The sequence below is a fragment of the Lactuca serriola genome, chromosome 3 (genome assembly GCF_051521515.1).
Source record: "Lactuca serriola cultivar US96UC23 chromosome 3, Lser_US96UC23_V15, whole genome shotgun sequence".
In the NCBI taxonomy this organism is placed as follows: domain Eukaryota; kingdom Viridiplantae; phylum Streptophyta; class Magnoliopsida; order Asterales; family Asteraceae; genus Lactuca; species Lactuca serriola.
Genome location: NC_136410.1, coordinates 278,984,121 through 278,994,064, shown reverse-complemented (window position 1 = coordinate 278,994,064; position 9,944 = coordinate 278,984,121).

The following is a 9,944-nucleotide window of genomic DNA, read 5'->3' as shown; positions in this document are numbered from 1 at the left end:
CATAGAGAAAAAGACAAAGAAAGTGATTCTCAAGTCGGAGCGGAAGGGTGAAATGTTTCCTCTGAACCTTAAACCCATCAAAGGAAACCCAGCTATATGCCTGCTATCAAAAGCTCAATCTAACGAAAGCTGGTTGTGGCACCGAAGACTCTCTCATCTCAATTTTAAAGATATCAACCGACTTGTCACTGGAGGTCATGTTAGGGGTCTTCCGTTGCTCAAGTTCGACAGAGATCATTTGTGTGCTGCATGCGAAATGGGGAAGCAGATTCGTCAAAGTCACCCATCTGTAATCAACACAAAAGTTGTTGAACCACTCGAATTACTTCATATCGATTTGTGTGGTCCTTCATCTATCGAAAGCATCGGTGGTAGCAAGTATATTCTGGTTATTGTTGATGACTTTTCACGATTTACATGGGTGTTCTTTCTAAAGCTCAAATCTGAAGCGACTCAAAAGCTGAAAGTGTTTCTCAAGCAAATTGAAGTACAGCTCAAGAAGGTTGTTCGCAATATCAGGAGCGACAATGGTCTGGAATTCAAGAACAAGGAGTTTGAAGAGTTTCTTGCAGAAAAGGGAGTTAGTCACAACTTCTCAGCTCCCTACACACCACAACAGAACGGAATTGTCGAAAGACGAAACCGATCTTTGTGTGAAGCTGTCCGAACTATGCTAAGTTTCGCTTCCTTACCTCTTTATTTTTGGGCTGACGCTATTTCTGCTGCTTGTTTTACACAGAACAGGTCTTATCTCAACAAGAGATTCACGCTCACACCATACGAGATTCTCAATAACAGAAAGCCCAATGTGAAATTTTTCCATGTGTTCGGCTCACGGTGTTTCATCTTTAACTCTAAAGAACACCGCAACAAGTTCGATGTCAAAGCCGACGAGGGAATCTTTCTGGGCTACTCTCTCACATCCAAGGCATACAGGGTCCTAAACAAGCGTTCGAGAAAAATTGAAGAGACATACTATGTGACCTTTGACGATAGCTATGTCAAAAAGCTGCAGGCCAAAGAAGATATCGCTGGGGAAATCTTTCCTGAAACTGGCCAAGTCACAGTCTCGATCGCTAACCTATACGATAAATTTCTGGACCTCTTTGATGAACCAGAGAAAGCTTCTCTCTCAGAAGCAGGTGCAGCAGACAACAAGGTTGATCACATGAAGCGGATTGTCGAAGATGCTGCAAGGAGAATGCATGAAGGAGGATCGACTACTGATGACTCTCCATCCAACAATGCTTCAGTCGAGGGGGAGCCAAGCTCAAATGTCGAGGGGGAGCCAAGCTCACATGTCGAGGGGGAGCCAAGTTCTACAACTCCAACCGAAGGTGCTTCTCCAACCGAAGGTACCTCTCCAACCGAAGGTGCTTCAACGCCTGAAAGTCCAGCACCACAAGGAACTCATGAACCTCAAAGTTCTCAAAGCTCATCAATCGAGGGGGAGCATGATGATATGACGCTTGATTACGATAGCCAATCTGATCCAGAAGAAATGATCAATGCTGAACTAGACCCAACCTTTGATCCGAATTACCCTCCTCTTACCAAATGGACCAGAGATCATCCTATCTCTCAAGTAGTTGGTGATGTATCTGAAAAAGTTCTGACCCGATCACAACTGAAGGCAAAACAGACATCCTTATTTTCAAAGGTTGAGTTTTGTATGTTTAACTCATTCGTATCAAAAGTTGAACCGAAGACAGTTAACACTGCCCTCGATCACTCTGATTGGCTTCAAGCAATGCAAGACGAACTGAAGGAATTTGAAAGGAACAAAGTCTGGCGCCTCATTCCAACTCCTCCAGATGCTTCGGTTGTTGGTCTCAAATGGGTGTTTAGGAACAAAATGGACAAGGAAGGGAATGTAATAAGGAACAAGGCTCGTTTGGTAGTAAAGGGATACTGCCAGGAGGAAGGGATAGACTATGAAGAGACTTTCGCTCCAGTAGCTAGGCTAGAATCTGTTAGAATGTTTCTGGCTTATGCTGCTCACAAAAACTTCGAGGTTTTCCAAATGGACGTCAAGTGTGCATTTCTCAATGGAGAACTCGAAGAAACTGTGTATGTGGAGCAACCTCCTGGGTTCGTGAACAAAAAGTATCCAAACCATTGCTATATTCTGGATAAAGCTGTGTACGGCCTCAAACAAGCTCCGAGAGCCTGGTATGAAACGCTAACTAAATTTTTAAAGATGTCTAAATTCAAACAAGGTTCGGTTGACCCAACCTTCTTTCGCAAAAAGGAAGGTAACCACCTTATGATAGTTCAAATTTATGTCGATGACATCATCTTTGGGTCCACGAATCCCAACTTAACAGCTGAATTCAGAAAGCTGATGGAGAATAATTTGAAATGAGCTCAATGGGTCCTATTAACTTTTTCCTTGGTTTAAATATTAGACAGGGACCCGAAGGCATCTTTACCAATCAGGAAGCTTACACGAAGACTCTCCTAGCAAAGTTTGGCTTGATGGGAGACTCAAAAATCAAAGTCCGAATGGCATTCGGCACCAAGCTTACCCCATCTCTAGACAAACCGGCTGTCGATATCACGCTCTATCGTCAAATGATAGGCTCACTAATGTATCTTACTGCTAGCAGGCCTGATATCATGTTTTCTGTGTGTTATTGTGCTCGATTTCAGGCAAACCCACGCGAACCTCACATGCTTGCAGTGAAGAACATCTTACGCTATCTGAAGCGAACTGCCTCCTTAGGTCTATGGTATCCATCCAACTCAGGCTTCTTCGTTCAAGCCTATTCTGATGCTGACCTTGGAGGATGTGGACTCGACAGAAAAAGCACAACTGGTGGCTGTCAATTCCTTGACAGGAAGTTGGTCAGCTGGCAATCCAAGAAACAAACATGTGTGTCGTTCTCTACTGCCGAAGCGGAATACATTACCGCTGCATCCTGCACATCACAAGTGATTTGGATCCAGAGTCAACTTCGAGACTATGGACTCAATATGAAGAAGATCCCACTATATTGTGACTCTGAAAGTGCAATTAGGATCTGTCATAACCCAGTGCAACACTCTAAAACCAAACACATAGCACTGAGGTATCACTTCATCAAAGATCACGTGGAAGATTGAAACGTCGAAGTTCACTTCGTAAGGACCACTGATCAACTGGCTGACGTCTTTACCAAAGCTCTTCCTGAAGCATCATTCAACAGAATATTGCAAGGGCTAGGTATGATGGAATCAGAGTCAGTACCTCACACTACCTCTCAACCTCAAACGTAAGAAGTGAAACCAACCGAACGTTAGGGTTCGGTTGAACCATCTGACTCGCTCATCACTTCAAAGGTAGTTTTTCTTGGTTGTATATTTCTTGTACAAAATTGTGTTTCTTTGTGTTAAAAGTATTTTCCAATTAAATTCCTTGGTTTCTCAAAATTTTCCAAAACCGAAACCAACCGAAGGTTCGGGTTCGGTTTTTCAAAATTTTGTTGAACCGAAACCAACCGAAGGTTCGGGTTCGGTTTTTCAAAATTTTGTTGAACCGAAACCAACCGAACGTTCGGATTCGGTTTTTCAAAATTTTCAGGAACCGAAACCAACCGAACGCTCGGGTTCGGTTTTTCAAAATTTTGTTGAACCGAAACCAACTGAACGCTCGGGTTCGGTTTTTCAACTTTTTCCCAACCGAAACCAACCGAACGTTCGGGTTCGGTTTTTCATATTTTTTCCAAAGTTTTTTTTAAGTCTTATTTTTTTTTCTTGATTATTTTTTCTTATTTTTGTTATTCTTTTTATTTTTTTTCTTTTATTTTTTACTAAATCTCAAAACACCAAAAATATTTTTCTCTTTTATTTTTTCTTGGATGTTCATTCGTTTATGGGGATATAATTAATGAATTACTTAAATGTCCCTAGAAGCATGCTGCTGTATGTGTCCCAAGCCTCATAAGATTTTGAATAATAGCCTTCATGACCTGGTATACACAAACCTTGTCTTCCCAATAAGGCTAACACATTTATTCTAATCGTGAGCTACCTCACTCTCTTCTCACATGAGTTCAGAGTTTACTGCTTGGTCCTTATTTTCGCAGCAGAGGTACTATGTTTTCTCACACCATCTCCATAACTCTTCTCCACTACATTCGTTTCATCAACGTAACCCTCGAGACTCTCAGAAATTACCACTGAGGTTTATGGTTACACAACATCTGTGTTTATGATCTTAGTTTCGTGTCACTACGAGCTGAGTGAAACCCAAAATTCAACACCTAATGAATTGACGGTGAACAATTAATTTGCTCAAGTTTTCACCAAAGGATTGACGAATGTACCCTAATGAAATCTCAAATTTTCTTTTGTGTGATTCCTATGAAATTGTTAAACACCATAACATTTCTTCCCTTGGGATCCAGGTTTTCATTTTTTTTTGAGATTTTATATTTTTCCAAGCCAATTTAAAAAAAAAAAAAATTCCTACCTACTTGTTCAACAGGCTACACCGGTCTCACAAGTACTTTGTTCACCTTCTTTCTTATTTCAAGAATAGAATTGCTGAATCAAAGCGAAAGCCACCCTTATTTAGCCTAAATAAAAGAAGCCTTTCAACATTTATTAATAAGTGTTTGATCGTAATTCAACGGGAATCCACACCAACACTTTAAGGTCTCTCCTGACCTTGAAGGAAGAGATTCGTACCCGGGATCATTAGTTTCGTGTCATTATTGACATCACAGAATATCCTTAAAAGAGTTGCTTTATTTATTTTTCTTTTACACTCTTTGCACGAAAATCTTTGATTTTCCAAAATTCCGTTACTAAATTTTACAGGCTGTATTATTACTTGGTGGTTAATTATGGAGCTGTGGTCTACAACAATCCACGTGGGCATTTAATTCAAAGGAGCCACTTACAAGGATAAGACGAATGGTTGCTGACTAGGCGGGAGTTAAAAGGATTGAAATTCAAACGACGGATAAAAATTGGGCGCGTGTGAATTTGAAACGGCCATGCTTTTACTGACATTGTGGACGCGTGTCTGAAATCCTAGCGTCATCACTCTGGCAATTAAAGGCGCGTGAGGAATTGAAACGGTTTTCTCTCTGAAACGGCGCTTGTTGGGCGGCGTGATCCTATGAATCTGACACTCTCTCTCCTACGTGATCATCGCACACCTCAACTGTCATCCATCTGTCACTCAGGAAACCTTTTCGTATTTCCATAAGAGATTTGAAACGATTGTTCTCTCTCCAATCACCCACTATAAAAGGCCATCTACACCACCTTTTACCTCTTTACTGCCTCCGAAATTTCCAAAGCACATAAACTCTCAAACAGCTTCACTGTTCATCATCTTCTTAAATCCTCAACAATGGCAGAATCCTCTTCCGTCCATGCTACTTCATAGATCCTACCCATCCGTCCACAACAATGTCTGCAGATTGATCTTAACCCTCTGGCGTACGACTCCTACATGTCGCCGATCATCGAGTGCTTGAAGTACTCCCAAATCGCCACCGCTCTCTCCAGGATCGAGTCTGTGCCCATGGTGGCTCTCTCGCAGGTTTATGCGACTGCTTATTATGACAAAGCAGTTGACCGGGTGTTCTTCGAGATTGCTGAACACAAGACATCCGTTTCTCGCCAGCGTTTCTGCACAATGCTAGGGTTGGCTGTTGACCCATCAAGAATAAATCCGGAGACGATTCCAGTTGGGTATCTGTACAATATGTTTTACAACATGGGGTACACGGAGGTCCTCACCTCTGTCGCAAAATTCAAGAAGTCCTGCCTGCCGCCACAGTGGAACGGCATGTTCACAGTCCTTTTCAAGGGCTTGTCGGAACGGAGCTCAGGATCCGACGGTGCAAGTCGCCTTTTCCTGTCGATCATGTACGCGGTCTACAACGGGGTTAACTTGGACTATGGGTTGGTCCTATGGCAACAGCTCATCCAGAGCCTTTCTTCATCATCACGACACTCTGAGGTGTCGTTGGCCCGGTTCTGGATTTTGATTACCAAGTCGGCGATGGACAAGTTTGAAATTCCCACTGCTGCAGGTGCATCGATGTCTTCCGTTGGTACGTTTCATACCAAGAAGATCATCGTCTCAGATGCATCGAAATTTTCGTTCATTAGCTCCATTCCGGAGACAATGTATGGCGACGTGCCCTCTGACAGCAGGTTGATTCGGACGATCAAGGAGTTTAGGCCAACTGGTCCTAGGGAACTGACACCGGATATGCTCAGGTCTATCCACGATGCAGACAAACCGGTGAACAGGGTCAAAAAGGCTGACAAAGGGAAGCAAGCGACCAAAGCTCCTAAGGGTCCTTCTCCCAAGAAGAGGAAACAGACAAAGACTGCATCGTCCCCACAACCGAAGAGGAGGAAGACTCAACAGAAGCGAAAGCTTGTTATTCCCTCATCTTCGAGTGAATCAGAGCACGAGAGTTCGGGTTCGGACGGCTCTCAAGGAGACGAATCTCCTCAACGAAGCAACACACCACCTCGGTCACCTAACCCAGAGATGGAACTTCATAATTCACCAGTTCCTTCACCTCCTCCCACCATTCCTACTTCCATTCCGACCATAATCCCCACTACTACTATTCCACCAACATCTTTCCCTATACCACCACCCATTTTCACAACTACAACCGAAACACCACCAGTAACCGAAACCCCACCCGTAACTGAACCACCACAAACCGAAACCCATACAACCGAACCTACCCACACTCAACCACCACCCAAATTTAACCCCACACCCACTCAACCTGAACCTACCAAACCCACAACACCCCCAGCTTCACCACCGCCTCCATCTCCAGAAAATGCCTCTGATGGCGAACACTCTTACCTTGGTGGTGAACACATGAACTTTGATTCGGTCTACTATAGTCCGTTTCAGGTTCAGAGTGACGAGGAGGATGATGCTCCAGTGACAAAAAGGCATCTAAAGGAGCTCAACGAGAAGGTTGACCTACTTCTCGCATCATCTTCCAACCAGCAGTCCTCTCTCTTTGAAGCTGCCCTTCAGAAAATTGTTGACGCCTTCTCCAGGGCTCAATATGATTCGGTAGCCTCAGCAACTGCTGTGATTGACGCCTCAACCAGAGCCTGTGAGGCTGCGACCGAAAAAGTCAATAAACTATTCTCCGACGCTTCTGTCCTGTTGAAATCCTTGCAGGAAAGCGCCGACACCACCAAGACAACTTTGGAACCGATTGTTCAGCAATTGGCCAAGTTCGTCTCCATGGAGTTGACTTCGTTCGCTACTCTTCGCCAAAACATAAGCGACGACAACTCGGCCCTTCGTGCCTCCATCGATGCTCGCCTCGCTAAGTTACAGGAGGATCTCGCAGCCGAGAATTCATTGATGGACGTTCTGGCGAGCAAAACAACCGCCCTCAAGGTCAAGAGCACGCAACTTTCCAACTCACAACAACAACTGGAAGCTCTTCGATCCGAAAGGGAGGTGATCAAAACATGTGTTTCGGATGTACACGCTGCCCTATCCAACATCCTAGAAGCACACGATCCTATTCTAAACCATTCGGTGAGGCGAACCCTCGCTGAAAAGCTCTCTCCGGCCATGGACCTTCTCAGCAAAATCGAAGGTCTTCCGAGTTTCGTGTCCATTCCAAAACAAGGGGGAGATGAGCAGAAAGACGGATCGAAACCACCTCCTTCCTCCAAAGCTACTCACACTACCGAACCACCTCCGACTGGTCAAGCTTCGGGTTCGGGTGTGAAGAACAAAGGCAAAAACATAGCTGAGGAAGAAGATGAAGATGAAGACAGGGAGACTATTGCTGACATGTTAAAACGAAAGAACAGTCGCAATGCTGATGATGATGCCAGTCGTGTGGCGCGAGAGGCTGAAGAAGCCGAACGCAAGCAAAAGGAAGCCCACGATCTCCTTGAGAGTAGGGAGACTCTCTTCCCTGCATGGACTCGGGAGAGAATGATCAAAGAGGCCATAGAAACTCCCAGCATATTATGGCTCGAGCCGGTTATCTCGTTCGACTGCAACAATACTGTCGACTCGCAGCTCGATATGTCGCTGACTCGAAATGCGTTTATCTTCCACGCCTTCTCCAACATCTTTGAAGTCCCTCATCCGAACGCTGAGCTTGACAGGGAGCTCATTGACTTCTATCTGGCGGCTGCTCGTCCTCAATACCTTACTTGGAGCGCCCAGAAGATTGTAAACGTTCGTGTACTGAAGCCTTACACCGAAGGTCGTTTTATAAACGTTAAATTCAAGGTGATTCGGCGATCTGCAAAGACTGCTCATCACATCTCCCTGGAAGATCTACCGAATTTAAATCCTCATGATTGGATTGTCCTGTATAATATCCTTTTGACTGATAAAGCCGAATATGGTCCCATTATAGACCATATCAAAAGGATGTTAGCCTGCTACATCATGGAGGTTGCCCTAATGGATCAGGAGGTCGCCACAGTCTTCAAGAAGAAACCGAAGATTGCTCCTGTGGGATCGGCCAGTGATCTCAACCAAATGCAAATGGGCAAGATCGACCCGAGACGCAACTCGCTTATGTTCACTAGAGCAGAAGGACATAAATGTCTCTTTGCCTTAGCTGACAAACACCTTTACACCACTGCTTGTCTGGAGCATGTGTTATCGATTATCAAACGGTGTAAAGAGAATTCGGCTGATGATGTCAAGTACTTCAACGACATGATCCAATGGTACATCCGGTTTAGACAGACCATTCTCTCTATCACCAAATGTCTGTTTAACACCGTGAAGAAGAAGGTACCTGCTTCAGCTGCTGGCCCAAGTAACAAGTGAAGGTCTCGCTCCAAATTGACGCAAAGGGGGAGATTGTTGGGCTGAAGATTATTTTGATGATTGCGTCTTTTGGGCTCGATAGTTTAGTTATTTTGTATTCCGGTTTGGGCCTGTCCAACCGAGAGTCGTTTATGTTTAATATATAAATATATGCTTGCATGCATATTAGGTTAAGAACTAAGGATTAGAACGATAGATCAGAGCTAAACGATAGTATTCCAGATTTCCTTAATCGTTCTTGTAACCTACAAATCCTCTACAGTTGATGTTCTTAATCGAGCTCTTCTGAGGATTTTGTTTAATCATTCGACACGTTTGATTCAATATTGTCTCGTTCTTATTTTCGTGTTCTTATAATTTTATATTTACATACTTGTTCAAGATCTAATCGATCTTCATAGATTAAAGGTTGTTTTTAATCTCATCAAAATATCTATTGATACTTTGTGTTGAATATATGTATATATATATATATATATATATATATATATATATACACACACACTAAATTATGATAGTGTTTCCTAAAAAGGGTTGGTATTGAATGTTGATTTCATGGATTGTAGTATTGTCTAAGTTTTAAACTAATACATAAAGGATTATTAGATCCAATTAAGTTTGATAATAGTGTCGTTGTATATTGTATTGCGAGAGTTTGACATGAATAGGAAAATGGTTTTTGAAATTGATTACACGTATTATGCTCTTGCCTAGTAACGAAATAAGACTTATAAGGAATGTTTAGTTCGAGTAAGTTGAAATGGTGTTTAGTTATACCCTGTATGGTAAAGATATTACATAGGCTGCAAAATTGTGTTCGGGGTTGAGTATGGGTATTGTAATCTTGTCTATTTATAAACTAAGACCTAAAGGGGATGCTTATTAACTTTGGATATTGGGTAGCATCAAATTAAAGGTATATGCGAGATGGGAACAGATAGTAGAACTATGTTCGATGAAAATGATGTTTGGTGGGGTACATGTTACTTATGGGATTTCTATGTTAGTATCCCGCTCCTTTTTAGACAGCCGAATATGGTATGTATGTATCAGACAGTTGTTAAGTGTTTAGACCACCAATCATTTGCTAGAGTAGGATGACAACTACTGAATAAATCAATCTTATGGAATCATTGGCATGCTTATA